This window comes from Rhipicephalus microplus, unplaced genomic scaffold (genome assembly GCF_043290135.1).
Source record: "Rhipicephalus microplus isolate Deutch F79 unplaced genomic scaffold, USDA_Rmic scaffold_16, whole genome shotgun sequence".
In the NCBI taxonomy this organism is placed as follows: Eukaryota; Metazoa; Arthropoda; class Arachnida; order Ixodida; family Ixodidae; genus Rhipicephalus; species Rhipicephalus microplus.
In genome coordinates this window covers 3,881,445-3,905,342 of record NW_027464589.1, presented here as the reverse complement: position 1 = coordinate 3,905,342, position 23,898 = coordinate 3,881,445, and the positions used below count along the sequence as shown (strand labels likewise).

Genomic DNA, 23,898 nt, shown 5'->3' with positions numbered 1-23,898 from the left:
ACTTTGACTCCTCGCCCAAACATTTTTTGTCGCGTGATGATGGCACTATTGAGATCGAGACTGGGTCGTTTTTTTCACAAAAAACTCAATCATTAATTGAGTATTATGGTTGCTTTAAAACTTGATCTTATGAAGCTCGAGATTGCGAATTTCTCGGTCTAACGAAAAAATTTCTATTCTCCACAAAGCACTCATGTGTTATAACCAATGTGTCATCAAACATTACCATCACCTTGAATTGACACACTAGCTTGGCCAACAAATCTGATTTCACGAAATTAAAAAATTGGGTGAAGAAGTGTTGGTTCCCTTCCGATTTCGCAGACAAATTTGTGTGTTAGCATGTGCTCTTCATTTCGTTAAAATGTCTGGGCGCCCTTCTCACACCCATGTAGCAAGAAAAACAAAGGAGGGAGCATGACGTCACACTGCCAGCCTTTGCAAGCCAAGCCGTTTTGCAGCCACCAGTGTCGGCCCAACACGTGACCTTGTGCATCTATATTGATGCAAGCAATGAGACTTGCCGAGACTTTAGAGTGTGGCACATGGTAGCTTTTACCAGAAGGGAGCTTGTTCGGCGCAGACTGGCCGGCTCACACACGGGGTTAAAACATGGAACTTTACCGAGGGTACTAAAACCTACCACACGCTCTGACGTTTTGATCACGTGTAAGGCCCATGGTGGGCTTCACTCGTGTGACGTATTGCTCCCTCCTTTCTATTTCTTCCTCCATGCTCACATGCCTCTTGCTTTAGTGTGATAAAGCTGCATGCTGCGCTCATACATGGAGCAATGAACTCTGTGGTCTGCAGCAGTCTCACGTAGCAGATGATGCTTGGGTTTGCAGCTATTAGTCCTATATTTTCATGGCACTAATTCCCTCTGCAACTTTTCGAAGGATTTTTCACACACCTTTCACTTGCAGAAATATATTGTTGTTGGTGGAAAGAACGATTACATGAGATGATTTTGTTCTCGCTACAGTACAGTTTTACATTTCAAAGAGCCTAAAAATTGCTTCTCGGTTTTACAAACTACTCATTTTGAAGGTGTCGGCAAAAGAAAATGATGCTGTCAGTTGCAAGTTTTTTAGCTTTAATAAGAGTTATACGTGTCGATTCCAAAACATTTCAGCACAATATGTGGTCTATACTTAATGATGCCCATTTCAAATAGCAGTTTTCTTGGGCTCGTAAAAAGCATGCTTTACCGTTAGCCACCATAGGCACTCAGGTGTGATGTCAGTGTGACGTCAAGCTCGCGGAAGTTTTAAACACAGTGTTCGCCTTGCTTTGCTTTAAAATATTAGATTTGTAAAAGCCAAGGAAAGAAAATAAATTGATGCATCAGTTTCTGCGCACCGAGTTGTATACTGTTGTAGCGCCTCAATGCGCCGCTCATCAAGGAAGAAGTTGGCATTTGGGCCGCGCGGCGGGTGCAGCGCGATAATAAAAAAACAGTTCGAAAACTGAACGCTGTCAGGGCTGGATCTTTCCCGTGTTAGCTCCGACAGTTAATGGTGAACTGATAAAGAACACACAGCCCCGATCATCCCGCAAGGATCCCGCCTGCTCAGCCACCAATCCTACCGGTCCTGACGCCCAAGAAGACGCCAGACCTAGCGGTGCTGCAGTCGCTGCGATTCAACATGTCAACCTGCCATCATTTTGGCCCAACAGCCCCAGCACATGGTTCCTGCAGGTCGAGGCGCACTTCCGTCTACGGCAAATCACCAGCCAACAGACCAGGCACTGGTATCTGGTATCCTGCTTACCTCCGGACGTAGCCGACGACTTAGCTGATATTTTAGCGTCACCGCACACGAGCCATCCCAACGACACGTTGAAGGCAGCTATCATTTCCCGCAAGTCTGAGGCCAAACACAGCAGACTCCAACAGCTCATCACGGCTACAGAGCTCGGTGACCGTCGCCCATCACAGCTCCTGCGACGCATGTGCCAGCTCCTTGGCGGCCCCTCCGCCCCTCAAGAGGAGAAGCTGTTACGTGAGTTGTTCCTCCAGCGCTTACCGCAGAGCATGGTCCCGGTCCTCGTAGCTGCAGGAGATGTCCCAGTAGACACACTTGCAGAAATGGCTGACCGAGTGGCGGACTACTCGCGGGACATAGCCTCAACGCCGTTACCACACCGCCACCAGCCACCGCTGCAGACCCGGCGCTTGCGAGCATCGAGAACCGTTTGGACGCCCTTGTCAGGCGCCTCGATGACTTTGTACCTGCGCATCGTCGACCGTCATCTAGGTTCCAGATACACAGTCGCTCCTCGACGCCCCCACGTTCTCCGGAACTTCGGCCACCCGACGCGCCACGGGATGCTTCATCCTCAACCGTGTGCTGGTACCACCGCCGATTCGGTGCCTCTGCTCGCAATTGCGCTCGCCCGTGCTCCTGGTCGGGAAATGCGACAACCGGCCACTGACGGCGGCAAGTGGTACTGGTCGAAAGTCATGCTGCCTTTTCTATGTTTCTGAAAAGATCACTGGCGCTTGCTTCCTAGTTGTCACAGGAGCCCAGGTTAGCGTCATCCCGGCCTCGTGTGCAGATCCCAGTCGCAACGAACAGACCTGCCCAGTCCAAGCGATCAACCCTTCCGCCATTCGCACATATGGCCAACGCTCTCTTACACTTGACCTTGGACTACGCCGTACGTTCCGCTGGATTTTCATCCTCGCTGACGTCTCGCAAGCTGTTCTTGGAGCTGACTTCCTCAGTTTTTTCAACCTGGCTGTGGACATGCATGCTCATCGCCTCATTGATCTCAACACCCGCCTCTCCATGAGCGATGTACTCTGTACTTCCTCGCCAACGGGACTGCGAGCTCTCACACTTGCTTCGCCGTATGCAAAAATACTCGACGACTTTCCCAACATCACGAAGCCGCACACCAGAGAGTCACCGGTGAAGCATTCCATCACTCACCACATTGTGACCACTGGACCTACCGTTTTTACACGACCCCGTCGACTATCTGGAGAACGCCTTGCTATCGCCCACCGTGAGTTGGAGCACATGCTTGAACTCGGCATTGTGCGGCCTTCCTGCAGCAACTGGGCGTCACCACTCCACATGGTGCCGAAGAAAGATCCTGGCAACTGGAAACCATGTGGGGATTACCGTGCTCTCAATGCCCACACCTTACCAGACAGTTATCCACTTCCTCACATACAGGATTTCACATCAAATTTGGCAGGGTGCACAATCTTCTCTAAGATTGACTTAATGAAGGCTTACCATCAGATTCCTGTAGAACCCGCCGACATTCCGAAGACGGCCATCACCACCCCATTCGGTCTGTTTGAATATGTGAGGATGCCTTTTGGATTGCGCGACTCTGCATAGACCTTTCAGCGCACTATCAACGAGGTCACGTGAGGTCTCGATTTCATATTTGCCTACCTTGATGACCTCCTTGTAGCAAGCTCATCCGGCCCTGAGCATGAAGCCCACCTGCGCACCCTGTTCCACCGCCTGGATGATTACGGCTTCGTAATTAATCCCAATAAGTGCCTCTTCGGCGTCGCTACACTAAAGTTCCTAGGCCACCTTGTCACTCCCAAGGGTATCCAACCACTCGCCAGCAAAGTGAAGGCTATTCAAGACTTTCCACCCCCGACTTCACTGAAGAGACTACGAGAATTTCTGGGCCTACTAAACTTCCATCGCCGCTTTCTTCCAAAGTGCGCCACATTCCTAAAGCCCTTGACCGACCTATTGGCTAAAAAGAAAGACCCGGCGGCGCCACTGGAGTGGCCCAAGGACGCTGCATCTGCCTTCGACACTGCCAAGAAGGCTCTGGCAGACGCTACCATGCTCATGCATCCCGTCCCTGATGCCCAAATTCGTCTCATCACCGATGCATCAAGCGTGGCAGTTGGCGCTGTTCTCGAGCAGCACGTATCCGATTGGCAGCCCCTTGGGTTTTTCTAGCAAAAACTAAAGCCGCCAGAGACAAAATACAGTACATTTGCCCGAGAACTCCTCGCGGTATACCTCGTCATCAAACATTTTCGTTATTTATTGGAGGGCCGGGACTTTTACGTCGTTACTGACCATAAGCCCCTGACGTTTGCCTTCCATCGCAATCACAGCAATTATACTGCACGGGGGATCCGTCAACTATGCTTTATTTCCGAGTTCACTGTGGATCTCAGACACGTACATGGGCCGAAAAATGCTGCTGCTGATGCACTATCCCGCATCGATGCCTTGTCGACCCAGCCACCACTAGACATGGAAGAGATAGCAGCTGCCCAAAGCAACGATCCTGAGCTGCATCGTCTTCGCTCTTCATTCACGTCTCTATCGTTCACGGAGTGCCCGCTTCCATTTTCTACCTCATTAATAACGTGCGAAACGTCTACTGGTGTCCCTCGGCCCTTCGTGCCTTCAGCTTTTCGTCATGCAATTTTTGATCAATTGCACATGAGCCATCCTGGTATTCGTGCGACCCAGAAGCTAGTCACATCTCATTTTCTTTGGCGAAGCATCAATGCTGATGTCCGACGCTGGGCGCGAACATGCCTTGAGTGCCAGCGCGTTAAAGTTCACCGTCACACTGTCACGGCAACATCCCCGTTTCTGCTTCTAGACGCAAGGTTTTCTCACGTCCATCTCGACATCGTCGGTCTTCTTCCGTCATTGCAAGGAGCCTGTTACCTGCTGACATGTGTGGATCGCTTCACCAGATGGCCGCAAGCGTTTCCCATTTCCGACATTACAGCACCAACAGTTGACAAGGCTTTCACAAACGGCTGGGTGTCGCGCTTTGGATGCCCTTCTGCCGTCACCACTGATCGCGGTCGTCAGTTTCAATCGGCCCTTTTCACCGCACTTGCCAATGTCCTGGGCATTCGACACATCCGCACAACTGCCTACCATCCTTCCGTCAATGGCATGGTCGAACGGCTTGATCGACAACTGAAAGCTGCCCTCACTGCTCACCAGCCTTGGGAACGTTGGCTCGACCACCTCCCCTTCATACTTCTGGGCATCCGATCAGCATTGAAAGTGGATCTCGGCTGCTCATCAGCCGAACTAGTCTATGGCGTTGCCCTGCGTCTTCCAGGAGAATTCTTCGAGCCATCATCGCCACCTTCCACTCACGATGCCTCCACGTACATTCGAGAGCTGCGCACCACGTTTCGGGACCTTGCTCCTGTGATTCCTGCCGACCGACACCCCCAGTCTGTCTTCGTCAGTCAGGATCTGCATGACTGCAGTAACGTCTTTGTTCGGCGTGACCAAATACAGCCACCACTAACACCAGCCTATGATGGCCCATTCCGCGTACTCCATCGTACACCTAAGACGTTCACGCTGGACATCAATGGCCGTGAAGACGTCGTGGCTGCTGATCGACTGAAACCTGCGTATATCGCCGCTCTCGCGGCCGCGGGGTTTCAATCTAAAGTCTGGATGCCAACATCCAAGCATGTCCACTGGGCGACTCCTCTGGTGATTCCTATGGCTCTCGCTTTACGGGGGGGAGCCCTGTAGCGCCTCAATGCACCGCTCGTCAAGGAAGAAGAAGTTGGCATTTGGGCCGCGCGGCGGGTGCAGCGCGATAATAAAAAAAACAGTTCGAAAACTGAACGCTGTCAGGGCTGGATCTTTCCGGTGTTAGCTCCAACACTGTGCAAGTATGGCAAGTGATCTGCTTGGTTCTGCTTTCAAGTTCACCAGGGCTTTGTCACGTGTTTTCCTCACTTGATTGTTGCAGCGTCCCACTTTTTTTGTTTTTTGTACTGGTTCAGTGGTAGTTATTTTACGTTGTGTGTTACACATGAAAGGATTACTTGTAGCGTGAGGCGAAATACGGAAACAATGAAGGAATAGAGTGACAGGACCAAGCGCTACTAGAAACAAGTTTATTTTCGAACACTAAGCCACTTTTAAGCCATAATCATCAGGCAGCCTGTTAGGCACGTGGATTCACTTAGATTCCCTCAGAACTGCGTGACAGTGTTGTCTACATAAAAGAAAAAAAGAAGCCATCACAGATAAAACCATGTGTCACCGCGTACGAAGGAGCCCCAGCTTTTTGGGGATCATTGAAACCGAAGGCTTACTGATACAAACATTGCCAAGGGCATCAATAAGTGTGGCTCCTACGATCAAAAAAGTCATCTCATCTTTATGCTGACCAACAATTATTGTATTCTGGAACAAAGGCCGGCAATCACATGCATAAGTGCAAGGAGCGACGAAAGCTTCCGGAGGCAATTTATTCAACTTGTAACTGTGCTCTCTCAGTCGCTCATTCACACACCTACTGGTTTGGCTGATATATTTGTTCCTACAAGAGAACAAAATTGCATAAATAACAAACGTTATGGACTCCACAAATTTGAGCGTATGCCTTTTTGTGCACAACACCCTTTCCCCACGAGATAGATTTGGGATGACGAAATTTTGCAAGTCTATCACGCATTGAAAATAACCCCCTCATGTTATCCCGAAACTTGTACTCCCATTTCATTCGAATCATTTCAAACTAACCAAGAGAGGCATTGCGACGGTATGCCTCAAGAACGCATTGAACGAATAATGTGTGTACCTTATGAAGCAGAGCTTCCATAATACAATTTCATGTTTGCAAGAATCGGGCTATCTGGGTCATGTTTTAGTTTTTGTTGCAGAAAACGTGTTGAGAAGAATTCGTAGACGTTCAAGGCAACCTATAGTTGATGACAATATATAGGCACAAACGAGACGCACGGTCATAATTCCTTACTTTCACCATCTGTCACATAAAGTAATGAAGGTGGCGGTTGGGGACATTATTGGGGTGTTATTTCAAGTACGTGATAGACTTGGAAAATTGTATGTCATCACATATTCATCTTGTAGGGAAGGGATGCTGTGTATAAAATCAAATTTGTGGAATGAATATAGTTTGTTCGTTATGTTATTCCGTTATCTTGTGGGAAAATTATGTCGACCAAACCAGTTGGTGTGTGAGTGAGTGACTAAAAGAGCACGCTTACAAATGAAGTAAACTGCCGCCGGAATGTTTTCTCGCTCTTCACATGCATGCATGCATTTGCCAGTTTTTCTTCAGAATACAATAAATGTTGGTCAGCGTAAAGATGAGATGACTCGTTTGATTATAGAAGTCGAACTTATTGACGCTCTTGCCGATGTTTGCATCAGTAAGCCTCCAATTTCACTGTCACCCAAGAAGCGGAAGCTCCTTCGTGCGCGTTGATAGATGGTTTTATATGTGATGGTTTCTTTACCGTATTTTTGCGCATGTAACCCGCCCCTGCATATAATCCGCACCCCCACTTTCAGCTCACCGAGAAAGACAAAAATCCTCGCGTATTGCCCGCCCATTTGATATACAGGAAAGGCTGTACAAAAGCTACTGCTCAAGCAACATAGCACATATGTAGACAGAAAAAGCTTTATTTAGCAAGCAGAATACGCCGTCTGCAAGACCAGTCACAATTCACTCACTGTCGCTGCTCTCGCTAGAGCTATAACTTGAGCCGCACTCCTCACTATTATGCACAAGGTCATCTTCGGTTTCATCCATGTTGTTTGTGGTGCAGCATTTCTTCCAACTTTTTCGCACCATCTCACCTGGAATGGCCTTCCATTCCTCGCCAATCCACTTGCAGAATAGGGCAATATCAGGCCTTCGGACTCGTCCTGTCGGCGTCAAGTCGTAGCAGCCTTCGGCCATTCACTCGGTGTAATAGCGCTTGACATGCGCTTTGAAGGGCTTGTTAAGCGACACATCTAGGCGCTGCAACATTGATGTCAATCCACCGGGTATAACAACTAAGTCGGTGCCGTTACATGAAAGGCGGTCCTTCACTTCCTCAGTTATGTGGCCGTGGAACGAATCAAGAACGAGCATGGAACTCTGCGAGCATCGCACCGGGCTTCTTCTCCCATACCGTCTTGATCCAGTCTACGAACAAGTCACCGTTCATCCACGCGTTCTCGTGTGCGCGCACCACCACACCGGCAGGCAAATGAGCCTTTGGTAGAGTTTTCCTCTTCAAGATGACGTGCGGTCGCAGTTGCGTGCCGTCGGCGAAGGCACAAAGCAAGACTGTGATGCGCAGTTTCGTGTTCCCGCCGGTCAGCACGCTCACCGAACTGCTGCCCGTCTTCTCAATCGTTGTGTCCAACGGCATTTCAAAATAAACAGGAGTTTCATCCGCATGAGATCCGCAAAGTTGAGATGACGCAATCGTCAGAGGGTGTCAGCGTGGCGAGGGCTATTTCTCACGGAAGCACTTGTGGACACAAAGCAAAATTCAGCAAAGGGATGTAAGCACGGTTCTCTAGTTACGGAATAATAGTGTGCCGAAAAGTAACACAGTGAGTCAGAAGGACAGATGTGATGGGCGTGAGCACGTAGTCTTCATCAGGTACAGGTGGCAACGCTGTTTTGGATATGCAGGTAACTGTTTGCGGCAAGAAACGGACATAATCAGCAGTGCAGAGATGAACTTGGGGCGGACTAGGCGTATCATTCGTATAGGCTCCATGCACCGTGCGAGCTGAACAGTCAATGATGGCCGAATGGGTGGGCAAAAAGTCTGGACTGAAGATAACATCATTAGTGCAGTTGGTGAGAATAGTGAAGGAAATGGAGGTGTGATTGCCGGCTATAGTAACGCAGGCTGTGCAGACACCAACGACGGCAGCTGCACCACCGGCAGCAACACAAACACACCGTGAAGTGGCTGGAGCCAAGACTTTCTTTAAGCGGTCACGAATGAGCAAGCTCAAAACAGAAATTTGGGCGCCAGTGTCGCCTAAAACTTTGAGAGATAAACCATCCACTTTTACATCAGAGCTAATCAGTCATATGATTTGCGAAACTGCGTTTCGAAACATGGACACGCCATTGGCCGACCTAGCGGGAGTGAGTAGAGTTATAGTATATGCTACCTTTAGGTAGCTACCTAAAGGTAGCATAATGGGCACGGCGGACCTAGCGGAATGGGCACGGTGGACCTTGCGGGAGCATGGCTCGTTTTAAGCCGTTTTTCTACCTCATGCAGGGCTTGTTAAGCTGCTTTGCTGCGCTGGCCAACCCGTTGGCCGCACAGTTCTCCTCGCCCTCGGACACTTTCCCGCCGCCCTTGCACCAGCGACTATCCGTCAAAGAGCCACATCGCCCACACGTGCCACATCTGGGTGACGTCATCGTCTCCCTGCTGCCACCTATGCAACTCGGGGCCGTGACGTCTACTGATGCGGTGCCTATAAAAGATCGTCTCCAACACTTTGTCTTCAATGGGCACGGCGGACCTTGCGGGAGCATGGCTCATTTTAAGCCGTTTTTCTACCTCATGCAGGGCTTGTTAAGCTGCTTTGCTGCGCTGGCCAAACCGTTGGCCGCACAGTTCTCCTCGCCCTCGGACACTTTCCCGCCGCCCGTGCACCAGCGACTATCCGTCAAAGAGCCACATCGCCCACACGTGCCACATCTGGGTGACGTCATCGTCTCCCTGCTGCCACCTATGCAACTCGGGGCCGTGACGTCTACTGATGCGGTGCCTATAAAAGATCGTCTCCAACACTTTGTCTTCAATGGGCACGGCGGACCTTGCGGGAGCATGGCTCGTTTTAAGCCGTTTTTCTACCTCATGCAGGTTGGTTCAGTTTACACCAGTCTTAAAAGCAACAATCCTTTTTTGCTGGTCCTGCCGTGCCCCGATCAGTGCTGCAAATGTGCTTATGAATGCTTTCGTGTTCTAGAAGTACTTCTTTGTGGAGATGTTGAAACCAATCCAGGTCCTAAAACCCAAGAATTATTGGTACAAATTTTGGAAGGGCAAGAGGCTCTGCGAGGAGAGGTGGCAGATCTGAAAGCGAAAACCGAAAGCCTTTTAGGGGACTTGAAGAGCCGTTTTTTAGAATTGGATATTCACATTAACGAGCTTAAATCTAAAACTGCAAGATTAAACCACATCGACAACGCCATAAGATCCTTTTCTACTTCGGTGGAATCCCAGAAGCGCAAACTTGTCGACCTTGAAGACCGAAGCAGACGGTCGAATTTGGTGGTTTTTGGAATAACTGAAGACCGTAACGAAACAGAAGACGATCTTAAGCGAAAAGTCATTAAGGAAACATTTCAACAAAAACTGGGAGTTAAGTGCGAATCCGTAGGTCGAATACACAGGCTAGGCAAAGGTCCAGTCAAAAGGCCAGTTATTTTGTTTTTCCAGGACTTTAATGAAAAAGTTGCTGTCCTCAAGAATGCAAAAAAACTAAAGGGCTCTAAAATTTACATACAGAATGACTACTCAGCACATACCCTAAAAAAACGAAAAATGCTCTGGGAAAGTGCCAAAAGTGAGAAAGCTGCTGGTAAAAAAGTTTACCTCGTACATGATAAACTGCACGTTGACGGCGATACTTTTATCCGGAACGCAAATTCTAATCAGCGGCAAAAAATCTCCACTCATTCTGATCAACGGCGCGCGCCTTCACAATCCAGTGGGGTGATTAGCATTGAAACTCTCCCGGTTGACGTCGTAGACCCGTGTTCCGATGGTAACGGTAACAATCCTAACCCGTCCGCTCTGTGACAGTCATCTGAACTTGCCATCAGGGTCGTTAACTTAAATGCCCGCAGTCTCGTTAACAAAACGGCACAGCTTGAAGCCCTTTTGTTATGTCATAGCCCACACTTGACCGTCATTACGGAAACATGGCTTCACAGTGAAATACCTGATGACAAGTTAGTTCCGCCAGGTTACAAAATATTTCGAAGAGACCGGCCAACTAGAGGTGGGGGTGTTGCAGTGATTTTAAAAACCAGTATCAAAGCATCCCTTCTAGCGCAATCGCCAGATACTGAAAGTCTATGTTTAAGGGTTTCTTTCGAAAACAAAGTAATCATTGTTATCGCTGTGTACAGACCGCCTGATTCTGGGCCCGATTTTTTTGTAAATTTGCGATCTCATTTGGCCTCTTTCAGTAAAAATAAGCTTTTCATCCTAGGGGATTTTAATCTGCCCAACTTTGATTGGGACCGCTTGAAAACAAGACCCGATTCTTGTCACAATAACGATATTCTCGACATCATGTTTTCACACAACCTTGTTCAAATAGTTCAGCAACCAACCCGAGTTTGTGGCAATTCATCCTCTCTACTTGACCTTGTTTTCCTGCCCAGATCTTTCGAAAAGTACCACGTGTCTATGGAACACGGTTGCTCAGATCAAAAAAATTGTTTTTGCATCCATTTCCCTTCAATACAAAAATGCAAAAAGTTGCCCAGCTCTCAAAAAAGTGAAAGACTTTGCGAAAGCTAATGACACTGCAATTACTGAGTATTTAGAAAATACCTGGCCAAATTTCAATGATCACGATGTTGAAGTCCTTTGGAATAAATTTAAAAATATGTGTTTATTCTGTTTGCGAAACTTCGTACCCGATAAAGTTAAGAAGACCGCTAAATATACGCCCTGGATATCTAGATCTATAATTCACCTTAAACGCAAAGCCAAGCGCTTGCGAAAAAAACGTACAGAGCCTCAACAACTCACCGAAATTTGTGCTACCCTTTTCAATGCTATTACTCGCGCCAAAAATTTCTACTTTAACACTACTTTACCGAACTTCCTAAGAGAGGAACCACATAAATTCTGGAACTTTATTAGACAGCGCAATGAAAACATAACTGAAAGTTCAGTCGACGGATCTAAATTGACTAATCCTCGAGCAATCACGAATCACTTCAATTTGTTTTTCCATAGCATATTTTCGCAGTCTCAGTTGAAACAGAGTAATTCAATAGCTTCATACCCTGATGTCAATATTGTTTCGCACAATGGTGTCTTAAATATGTTACTTCGATTAAAAAACAAATCGACGCCAGGGCCCGATTGCATCCCGAACGCATTTCTCCGTCGTTATGCTGAAACCTTGACGAAATTTCTTGTACTTATTTTTGAATCTTCTCTTCGTACGGCCACGCTACATTCTGATTTTAAAATAGCCCGTATCGTACCTATTCCCAAAAAAGGCAGCCATCTCTTAATTCCCAGCTACAGACCCATATCTATGTTATCATCCGCCTGTAAGTTACTTGAACACGTTGTTTCTACGTTCATTACACAATTTTTAGATACCCATCAAATCATTTCTTCATTTCAACACGGGTTTCGCAAGGGATTCTCGAAAGTCACTCAACTACTTACAGTTGTTCACCACGCTTCTTCAGTTCTTGATAAGGGGGGACAGGTTGACCTCATACTCTTAGATTTTAGTAAGGCCTTCGATCGCGTATCGCACGACAAATTAATCGATAAATTAGTTCAAATCGGGCTTCCAGCGTTCATTGTCTCTTGGCTAACTGCCTATTTAAGTAACCGTAGACAGTACGTCGACATTAATGCAAGCACTTCTGACGCTCTCCCTGTTACGTCTGGCGTACCGCAGGGAAGTGTGCTAGGCCCTTTACTTTTCCTTATTTTTTGTAATGACATTGTTAACGTTATAAACAGTCCGGTCCAAATACGTCTTTTTGCAGATGACTGTATACTGTTTAATGAAATTAATAGCATCGAGGACCAACTTGCGTTACGAGGCCAGGATTCTGGCCCACGAGGGGCTAGTTCGTTAAACGTCCACCACGTGCCGCATGAATTTGAACCCTCCCCCTCGTTCCCTCTTTTCTCCTCCCACCACGGCGCTGACGGGTTCCCTATTGAAGTGGCCTCGCTCTTCAACCTGTTCTCGCCCGCCCCTCATTGCGGGAACCAAAGAATAGCGACCCGCTGTCAGTGCATTCTTAGTCACGCTGTTTAAGAGACGGCCTGTGTAGAGTACGCGAACAGGTTCCGGACCAGCCATGAACAATTTTTCAGACTGAGGACTTCTTTTTTTTTTGCCTTGGTTGAATTCGAGTCCTCACAGTTTTGATATAGTCATAGATAATTTATATACGAAGGAGCTAGGACCAACTGCATTACATTCTTTAGTTTTTTTCTCGTCGTAGGTAATCTATTGTAATCATAATATCAGGTTCAATACTTAATTTGTGGCTAAACCATAATAATTTCCGACCCAAACTTTCTGTAGGGCAGAACAAAGTTTTTAATTTTGTTTTTTTAGCTACTAGGCTATTTAAAAGCACGCAAAAAATTAAGAAAGATGTTAGTAGAACGATTTTCACAGAAGAAGCGTGTCCAATATATTGGACACTGGGAATAATTTGTTGAACAAATAGGTACACATATTCTGCTATTCTCTTAGATAGAGCGCTGCTTTTGGCCCTGTTAGGTTATTAGTCTTATATAACACAAGCGGGGTTCGTATTGTCCCAAGAAAAAGTTGATCCTCTTCCCTGATCCTCTTCATGCTTCATGCTGTTGATATATTCCCAGCATGCCCCAGTTTTATTTTTATGACTGGGCTTGAAGAGTGTCACGTCAAGCCACCTCTTGTTTTCTTTTTTTCCTTCTAAATTGAGCACGATGTGCACCAATTGCATCTTGGTGTGAGTGTACTGGACATAGGTAATTGTCGCATTGCCAGCAAAGTTTTTATTAGAAAAACTACATTTTTGCAACAACGTATCGAAAAAAACATGACAGAACTCATACAATTTAAATGATTTCAATGGTGCAAAGATATGTTCTGAAATACTTTTGTATACTTGAACGCATCATGCGCACGCAGTTTCACGAAGATTACGCATTTACTTCTAGTGCCCGATAAATAGGTGGAGCTGAAGGGTGAACTACACCTAAAAACATCTTACTCGACTCTTACAGAAGCTACCAAAGTGGTTTTAGTTCTCACTGTAGCTCTGCTTGCTTTTATTCATCACTTTTACCGTCATGTTTTTGTCAGCGACTAAGTATATGTACCACCCTGGTGAAATCCCCAAATGGTGATTGCAGTAACTGCAAATAAATAGTAATAATAAATAATGTGTTCAATACATTAGTCAAGGGGCAGGAAAGGATTGTGCTTGTTAACTACATAGTAAACGCCCCGAGATTGTACTGTTCGGTTATCCTTTGCGGAAGCTCTTTCGCTTTCTTATTCCTTCGTAGAGCTTATTCTTTGCGTCGATGTGCGTAAGGAGCTAAGTATAGTTCCATTGAGAAAATAGCACCAGATGCTCGGGACCGGCAGCACAGTGTAAGCTGAAGAAGCGGCTTTTGTAGAACTTTTTGTAATTTAGTGTTAACCTCTCATTTGGTGGCATCTCATTGCATGTGTCTGATTTTATAAGGTACTCAGCATAGTTCCGTAAACTGTACTTCAAACAATGCCTGCTTCATGGGACAGCGTGTGCCTGATTGTTTTTCCACTACTACCTGACAACATTTGATTTAACGAGATTCGCAACTTCAGATTATGCAGCATCGTGGGTTTAACAAAAGATTTGCTACACCTAGAACTATTGTGTCTTTATGTTTTTGGCTCATTTCAATCGCCTTGATATATTACAAATAGTAATAGATAAATTATTTATGTAACACTTCATCTGGCGAGATTTCATTGCGACATGTGAAGGGAAATTTCATAGCGTTATTGCGCACATTACAACTGCTTTATGCAACAGATAGTCGAATGTGCAACGATCTCCGCATTATTGATAAATGTGTTGAAGGCCTGTGCACCAATAAAAGAGCTATCGAATGGGGTCCTTGGCGTACGATGTAAGGGCTAGCATGCTTAACTTATAAGCAATTTTAAACCAACACTGCTAATTTAGGTGTACATCTCAAGTATGTAGTGCTTCCTCTCGCCCCCGGATGTTGTCGGAATTCAGAGCTTGATTTTGCGATATAAGAGTGAATGCACCATAATTATTGCCTATATTAGATTGGGAAATATTGATGATAATCCACCTTTTCACTCAATGGTCTCGCTGATGTATTTGTAAACATGGCAACGGCAGGAACACTAATCATGCTGCAGCCAAGAAAAAAAAGTGATGCAGAACATTTTTTATTAGTCTATAAAACAGGTATTTATTGATAATATTCCATTAGTTGTTAACGTGAGGTCATTACTGGCAGAAATATGCTTTGATTTTCCTTGCAGGAAGAAAGAAAATTGATGTTCACGTTTGGTGCCATCGTATACAGTGTTACAGCTTCGATCCTCCCACAGTTTAGACAAGAGCGTAGGATGAAAATTTAGGTGAATTACAAGCTTGATACATGTAGCACTTTATTTTCAATGGCAGAGTGTTTAAACTTCATTTCCAGCCTGGCCCGACGGCCTCTCCGAACTTGGAACACATGTGTCAGCTAAGCGTAAACAAAGCATTGATATATATATATATATATATATATATATATATATATATATATATATATATATATATATATATAGCCGATAGACTGATGTAGCAAGAAGGGAGAAAGAAAACTGAGGAAGAGGTAAAGTAAATGAAAGGAATTGGGGTAGGCCACCAGCATCGTTGCTTCCACAGTCTTCTCGTGTGCGCCAGCAAAATCTGCTTTTTTTTTTCTTAAGCTCAGCAATAACGATCGTTTATATATTAATGCTATACAATTCGCATTTCTTCGCACAGTGCTAAAGCGCCTGAAGTGGTCTAGTTTGTAAATGTTACAAAGGGAAGCGACAATAAAATGCATCATGAAACTAGAATTGCATTCTGTTGGTAAGCCTGCCTTTTTTTTTAAACTTTTCACCGTACAGGTAGGTGAACACACTAAATGCTCATATTAAAATATTTATCACAGATGGTAGGGTTACATTCTTGGTGCTGAGGTGTACGTGACGAACTACTGGAGGAACAGCTGAGTTTTAGTGCCGGAAACCAACACAGTAACACAATATTTACCTACGGCATTTGTTTTTTCAATTATGGTATACAACAACATAGATCACTCCGAACATTTTTTTTTTCAGTTAGCTTGCCTTTATTAATACATCTCGGCAACCTGGTTTTACATTTATCAACGAAAATGTTCACTCTTTACACTTTTGTGACGCCCCCTCGAGAGGTACAAACTGACAAAAATATTACCCAGCATTGTGCATTTAGATAGCTCTTGTTTTCTTTCCGTTTTTTTGCCTGCGTTTTTGTTATTTAAGCAGGCGTCACCATGGGTAGAAAATGATCACTGTACCGTGTAGAGGGACCCGTGAAAGACACACTACGCGACAACCTTCCCTCGCTGGTCACCCCACTGGCAGAAAAATAGTTGAAGCCAGCGAAGCGCATTGTCATCCCATATGTGCCGGGCGCCAGTGAAGAGCTCTCCGCGATTCTCGGAAAATCAGAAGTCGAGGTGGTTCCCAAGCCTGCTTCGACGCTCACCCGCTTGCTACCACGGCCGAAGGAAGAAGCAACACCAGCGAGTAGCCTGCAAGTTGCCGTGTTCAGAGTGTCCAGCCAGCTACGTGGGCAAAAGCGAATGTTTGCATTCAGAAAGCCCGTGGAGCGGCCGGAAGGCTTGGAGTGGCGTTCCTGACGAGGGAGTCAGCCGCTGAGCGCTAACGTGCGCCTTGCCGGGCAGCAATAAACTTCCGCTCCCACTCGTTAAGATTACGCCAACTTAAGAACGACTGTCAGGAAGGCAGAAGTGCAACGCGGCGCTTTTGCAGAGCACTTGAGCAGCCCGACCATATGATCGATTTCTACAGCTTTTCTGTTATAGAAACAGAGAGGAATTTCGGAAGGAGGTCCTTGCGCGAGTCCTGACACATTTACAACACGCCAACAAACTTGAACCGCTATCTAGGAACAATCTCCTCTGTATACGTTCACGGCTTCGGAAACGTGTTGGAAATGGAGAAATACAGTCTTGGGAAAACAAGACACGGATATGTTTTGTGAGAAACACAGACAGATCCTGAGGAAGTACCAAGTCGTTCCTCACACCCCCGGCCCTCTACGAACTTCCCAACTTCTTGAATCTTCCACCGAGCCCGACAGATTTCTGCCAAAATGCTTACATTTAAGCTTATAGAATTCACACTGCACAAATTAACGACCTCCAAAAAAAGCAAAAATAAACAAAAAATGTAGTGTGTAGTGCTGGCTGCTAAAATGTTGCTGTTGATTTAGAAATATTTACATATATATATGTGTGTGTGTGTGTGTGTGTGTGTGTGTGTGTGTGTCTCAATATCTGCACGTGTTTTGCTTTGCTAATAAGCACCTGAAGTAGCAGATTTGTACTTTGTGTAATTGAGTTGCTGCTTTGGTCAGCGTTCGTGCCATCGTCATTCATGGAGCGTGCTTGTCTTGGAAGTTGATACCACGAAGAAATAAGTGAACGAATTCAAGCATACCCGCCTGGGTTTCTGTAAATTGGCTAACTTTGGCAACGTTGGTCGATCTGAAAGCGCGGAGATACTTTTGTAGCACCCGAAAAGCTAAAGAATTACAAAAAAAAATCTGTTGGGGGTCAGAACCCCCTTATTCGCATATAGTTACCATCCTGAACGTCACCGAAGTGCACGTTGAAGGCCTTGAGGCATCTACTAGAGCACTGTGTGCTTAGTAAAACTCTTGGCACACACAGAATATCCTAAATGTGAAGGTGTTATCGCTCAGCGTGGGAACTATGTAAACTTCTTTTACCGACATTGCCCAAGTCCCGTCGCTCTGAGGCTGTGCTTCTGAATCATGGTGTAGTGTATAATACTGAGCAAACACTTGTACTCGAGCAAATATAGGAATAGACGGCAGTGATGTCGTCAATCGTATGTTTTCATGAGTCTTTCTGTCGTCGGAGTTTTATAGCTGCCACCAAAAACCGAATCACAGTAACCAAACTTGTAGTCAATTTGTAATAATCTAATTGGTACTCAATTCGTAGTCAATTTGTAGAATTGAGTCATGTAAAATACTCTGAAAATATTGAGCCTGTAATTAATTCCGAGAAAAGTGAAATATTCCTGTCATTGATAGAGTGGTGGCCTATAGCAAGAAACATACCTGCAAAATACGACGCAGTTCATTTGTAATCAAACATGCGCTGCAAATCAATCTTATGATATATTTTGTAATGTGTCTACAAATATAAACATCTTTGGATACTTATTGTGTGCTCTTCATGAATCAATAAGAAATAAGTTTTCTTTAATAACACAAACACCTCAATATAATGTGTGAAACGCATGTGCATGTCCCGATTAAAATGTAAAAAATTATGCTGTGCAAGTCTGCAAACTTTACCTACAAACGAATGCAGATGTCAAGATCATAACAATACAAGGTACGTATATGCATGCACAATATAATGTTATATTCACTGTGGTTAATATCAAAACAAAGAACGAAAAATGAAATAATTACAATAAAGGTACTGTTGTTTTTTGTCCTTATCAAGCCTCAACACTTTTCTTGGCGTGAAAAAGATCCTATATCACCGTTTCGGGACGATAAATTAATAAAGCTACATCTTTCAGTTCTCTCAAGCATAGAACCATGGTAGTGCTATGAACACCTCGTTACTATCAAAACTAACTACAGCGGCGAAAATTGTACGGACGCCTGGCCTAGGCAGGAGCGCGTGGATGCATGTGTTTATGTACGCGCACACATACAAACTACACGTATGAACATAATGAAGTATGGTTAAACACCTGCTCCCCCTTCCCTCAGGTAAAAAAGTTTCGTACATTGTGCTGCCCCAGACAAATTGAAAAAATCAACATATAAAGAAACACGAATATTTACATATAAGCAGACGCTTACAGCCATGACGTAAGTACGAATAGGATAAAAGAAAGTGTCATCAGCAATACTCATATTCGTAGTAGCCTATGCTACGTAAAAGTTTATTACGTGCTTTTAAACGACCCCATAACCACAGTATTCCTCAAGAAAAGCAAGAAAATCATGATCGGTAAAGCGCTCAGTAAGAGTTAGAATCTCTTGTATAGGATTCGCGGCACTTTCATAATATTAAAGAAGTAGAACTAAAACAAAATAATAAGGCTTAACGTATAATATCCTTGTTATTTGAGTTCTGCGGACAATATCGCGCTTTTTAGTAATGCCGGCGGTGATTCACGAAAAAAAATAATTTGGAGATGTAAAAGAAATACACGTTAAAGTATGAGGGGCCCGAAAGAAAACAAACTAAAGAGGTTCCCGAAGAAAACAAAGATAATGTTAGGCGGTCCGATGAAAACGCGGAATTAGGGGACTAACAATAAAGCCACCCCTCCCACTATGCTTCTCTCATTGACCAAAAAATAAGGTTAGGTTGAATCGCAATCATCGTTAGTCATTTGTAACACATGCACGGCAATCACAATGCCGAAAAGCTTCAAGCAGAAATTCAAAATATTTCAGTAATAACTTGCGGGCATAAAACATGAATAAACTACTGCACGCGACCTGAAAAGCATCACGAGACTTGAGTGGTACCACAAGATCCAATAAACTTTAGATATAGAGAGGGTTGACACGCCCACACGCACGCATTGCTCATCTCACAATATTAAATGCGAAGCATTGCAGTAGTTGTCCCAGCAAGATGTGTTACCATCAGCTTTAGGACTGACCACTCCACGGCATCTACAACAGCGGAACTAGCTGCTTTGCGTGCTGCACTTTGTGTAATCAATCAGGAACCACCGCAACAATGGTCGATTTTCAGCTACTCAAGGGCTGCCCTACAATCTGTGCTCTCAGCAATACGTTGCGGTCCGTACAAACAGCTTGTTTTCAAAATTCGATGCCTCCTCCACACTTCACAAGAGAAAGGGGATCATGTGACGTTTCAGCTGCCAAGTCACTGCGGCATCATAGGGAACGAACATGCCGATACTGCCGCGCGGGCAGCCCTTGAAGGAACACGAGAAGAAGCCATACCCCTTTCGCGGAGCGATGCTGCCAGTAATCTTCGACGACTTGCGCGTGAAATCACATTTTCACTATAGTGCCCACCAAGCATCGATGCGAATCGTCAACACCACCTGTCCTCTTTGATGACTCTCCGCATGCCCACTGGACTCGACCGAAGAGAAGCCACCCTTCTTCATCACTTATGGCTAGGAGTGGCATTTACAAAATCTTACTCCTTTGTCATAGGAATGGCCGACAACGCTCTCTGCGATGCCTGTCATTGCGAAGAGACGCTAAACCACATCCTGTGTGACTGTCCGCTGTATGCCATCCAGAGACAGTCACTGGCATCCATTTTTGCGCGCATCGACAACAGCCAAATGTCTGTGGACACTATTCTGTCAAGTGCCCGAGAGAAGACATTGCAACAGAAGGCGACAAAAGCTCTGTTAAAATTCCTACGCGACACGGACTTGAACAAGCGGCTGTAACAGCAATGTCACACACCGCGAAAGACAAGACTGGACTATGACTGAGTGTGAGCGCGTGTGCTGCCGAAAGTTTTGAGTTTGAGTTTGAGTTTAGTTAACCACGTGACAAGTACACGAAAATACACTGTATACGTGGTTTGGTGCGAAGGGAAAAAAGCTGCATTTCACAGCTTGACTGGCCCCTCCACCCAGAAAAAAAATCTAAACTACAAGTTTACAAAAATACAAAAATTACAGGCAGCGGAAAGCGACAATACAAAAAGAAACATGCATGTGGCTCATGACAGCAAATAATAAAATGACAACTCTGAAATACATACAAAAATATGCATTACAAAGCAATGTATGAAAGAATAAAAACGGAATAACCATTACAGAAATCACCCAACATTCATTTACAACACAATCAGCACATCCAATTTAACATTTCAGTTTTGGACAATACACAGATTATCAGTTGTTAGTTTCCATTTGTTCATCACACTTGGAAGGCGGTAACGTAATGTTTATCCCTCTTCCCTCTCTGCTCTCTATCTTTCATCTCCCCCACCCCCCTCCCATGCGCAGGGTTGCAAACCGGCTGCCTATAGGCTGGTTAACCTCCCTGGCATTCTTTTCCTCCCATTTTCCTTCCTTCATATTTTAGCGACCTTCGGCGACTTTCACCGTATCTATCTATGTAGCCGCTACGACTTTTAGCTCTCCTGGCCGTTTCGATAATGGTGCCAACACCAAAGTTGGTATGGCATAACATGACTGTATGAAAAACATATTTGACTGGTCATAACATGAAAATCATGACATGTATGTCATGAACGTCATGACTTACATTTCATGGTCTTGTAGCACTTGCGGTGGTTTCGTTCACATGACATGTTGAAAAACTGGTATCGTATAGTATGATTGCATGGCGAACACAAGCGACATACTTAACATGAAAATCATGACACGCGTGTCATGTAACAACATGACTACATGCCACGCTCATGGTGTGCTCGCGGCCGTTTCGGAAGCGTCACATATACCAAATTTGGCATTACGAGACGTGAATGGACGAAGAAGTTATGATACTGGTGAAAGATTGACAAACATGACATGTATGTCATGTAACAACAAGACCACACGCTACACTCATGATGCGCTCGCGGCTGTTTCGCTAGCTTCACATGTACCAAACTCGGTATTATGCGACGCGAACGGACAACATAGGTAAATGACACATCCAAACATGATAATCACGACATGCGTGTCATGTAACAGCATGACTACATGCCACACTGATGATGCGCTCGCGGCCGTTTCGCTAGCTTCACATATGCCAAGTTTGGTATTACGTGAAGCCAATGGATGACGAAGATATGTGACTGGTGCAAACATGATAATCATGACATGCGTGTCATGTGAGAGCATGACTACATGCCTAAGTCAAGGCGACAATACATTTTGACGTTACGCGGTGCGCGTGCTCTCCGGCATTTATTTCGTCGCGTCACGCTGGCGTTGCCACGCCAGGCGCTGGTCCTGCCATATACTCGCAGGCGCGCCTCGTTGCTTTGACGCATGCGCGTTTCAGCGCGTCTGGCGGCCCTCCATAATGAAAATAGGGAGACGCAGTGTTGTCTTGGTAACGCATCGGCACTAAATGCAGCATGTCGCATTTCACGCCAGTTGCCGTCGGGCGGCGCCGACGCACGATAGCCGCGCCTGGCATCAGACTATACAGTGCTCGCGTTTTTCTAACGAAGCGTCGCTGTGCCCAGTGTGCTCGAGCGTGGACGCTACAAGGGAGTATACTGGGCCCTTCATGATGCGCTCGCGGCCATTTTGCTAGCTTCACATATAACAAATTTGGTGTTACGTGACGTCAATGAATGACGAAAGTATAATGACAGGTGCAAGCATGATAATTCTGACACACTTGTCGTGTAAGAACATGATAACATACCACGCTCACAGCGTGTTCGCGGTCGTTTCGCTAGCTTCACATATACTAAATTTGGTATCACGCGACGTGAACAGATAACGAAGGTAAACGACCCATTCAAACAAGATAATCATGACACGGAAGTCATGTACGGCATCATTTACACCCACCTCGTAACGTTGTGCTGATTTTAAAGAGACATATCAACATTTCTCATTCGTGCATGCTTCGCATATCATCGATTCCCACTGTACGTGGGATATGCCAATTTTTATTGTAATGAAATGAATCATGTAGCAAAACCTCTCCCGTGTGCCCATTTCATCGGTAAGAACATGAGTGAATAAACATCCAGGCACACCATAGAAAGAGAATACAAAAAAAAAAGAATGTTCAGTAGCAAATGCGCAGTAAAACCAGAACCGAAATATGATGAGACGGAGAGCAGCCAGCATAAGGCCTTATATGTAGTGAGCGAGTCCAAAATGGAAGCACTGGGTCACTGCTGCATGCTGTGGTTATCTCTGCCGAAAGGAGTGTCAGAATCCTGCCACGTATCCGACTCGGACACGATTTTGACTCCTCCGCACTTGTCCACAGACCGCCACTTTGGCAAGAAAAACCTGCTCCCGCCGTAATGATTATCCCTCCGTCAAGCCGACTACTGAGAAAAAAAAAAAGGGGGGGGGGGTAGACTTTGCAAACAGAAAAAATGTTCATTCTATTTCGTTGGGAGCTCGGTTAAACTTCTGACCATGGTTGGCGTCCATCCTACCCCCCTTCCTGCAGCGTGTCGTTTGTGTTTGTGGGAATGTGGTTTGAGGAAGGCGTTCGCCGAATCTTCATTGTGCGGACGACGACGCCAGAGGACCATGCTGCCTCCGCTGTCCGCCTACCTTGAGACGAGCCCTTGCTCGCGTTCAACGAGATAACAAAAAACGTCTGTCTGTCAAATGGGTATTTTCCTCCTACACCCTGGCTTGAGTATATAGGGTGCCGGGTAATCACCATTGCACTATTACAAGCCCATGCGTATAGTAAGATTGGATGTGATATGAATTCCTAAGTATTGTATGAGGTTACTTGATCTCAAGGTAAATTATTTAAGTAGTATACCCGAGAAGAGTTAGGTGACCTAAATATATGCTTAACTTTACTTAGGTTAATATTTAGTTCCATTAGCCACAAGCTGCACCAGTTAGATATTTATTTAAATCGGAGTGTAGGCGATTACAATAGTCGTTTAAAGTAACTGCTGTAAAAGTATAGCAATCATCAGCAAAAAGGTGGATATTAGAAGCTACTTGAGAGGGCAGGTCAATAATATATATTAGAAACAACAAAACACCAATTACCAACTTTTGGGGCACTCCTGAGATAACATGGCACATTTATGAACTGTAGCCGTAAGCAATAACGTACTGTTAGTGATTAGCAAGACAGCATCCTACCTATTTTTATAGGTTAATGTCAAGATTTAAGTTCCGTAGCTTGTGGATGAGAAGTTTATAACACACTTTATCAAATGCTTTTGCAAAATCTAAAACAAATGCAGCCAGCGGATGATGAACGATCAAGAATTAGATCAGTGAAAGATGTAGGTTGAGTCTCACATGATTATGATTTCTTAAAACCATGTTGTGAAGATGAAAAGATGTTATTTTCAGAGAAATTAAGGGTGCTTTTGAT

At 45.2% G+C, this 23,898-nt stretch overlaps 1 long non-coding RNA gene across 1 annotated transcript in view; it reads left to right on the top strand.

The window, feature by feature from the left end:
• LOC142785005 (uncharacterized) overlaps positions 1-23,898 on the top strand; it is an 85,738-nt gene that overhangs the window by 10,565 nt on the left and 51,275 nt on the right. The gene's annotated exons all lie outside the window — the stretch shown is intronic.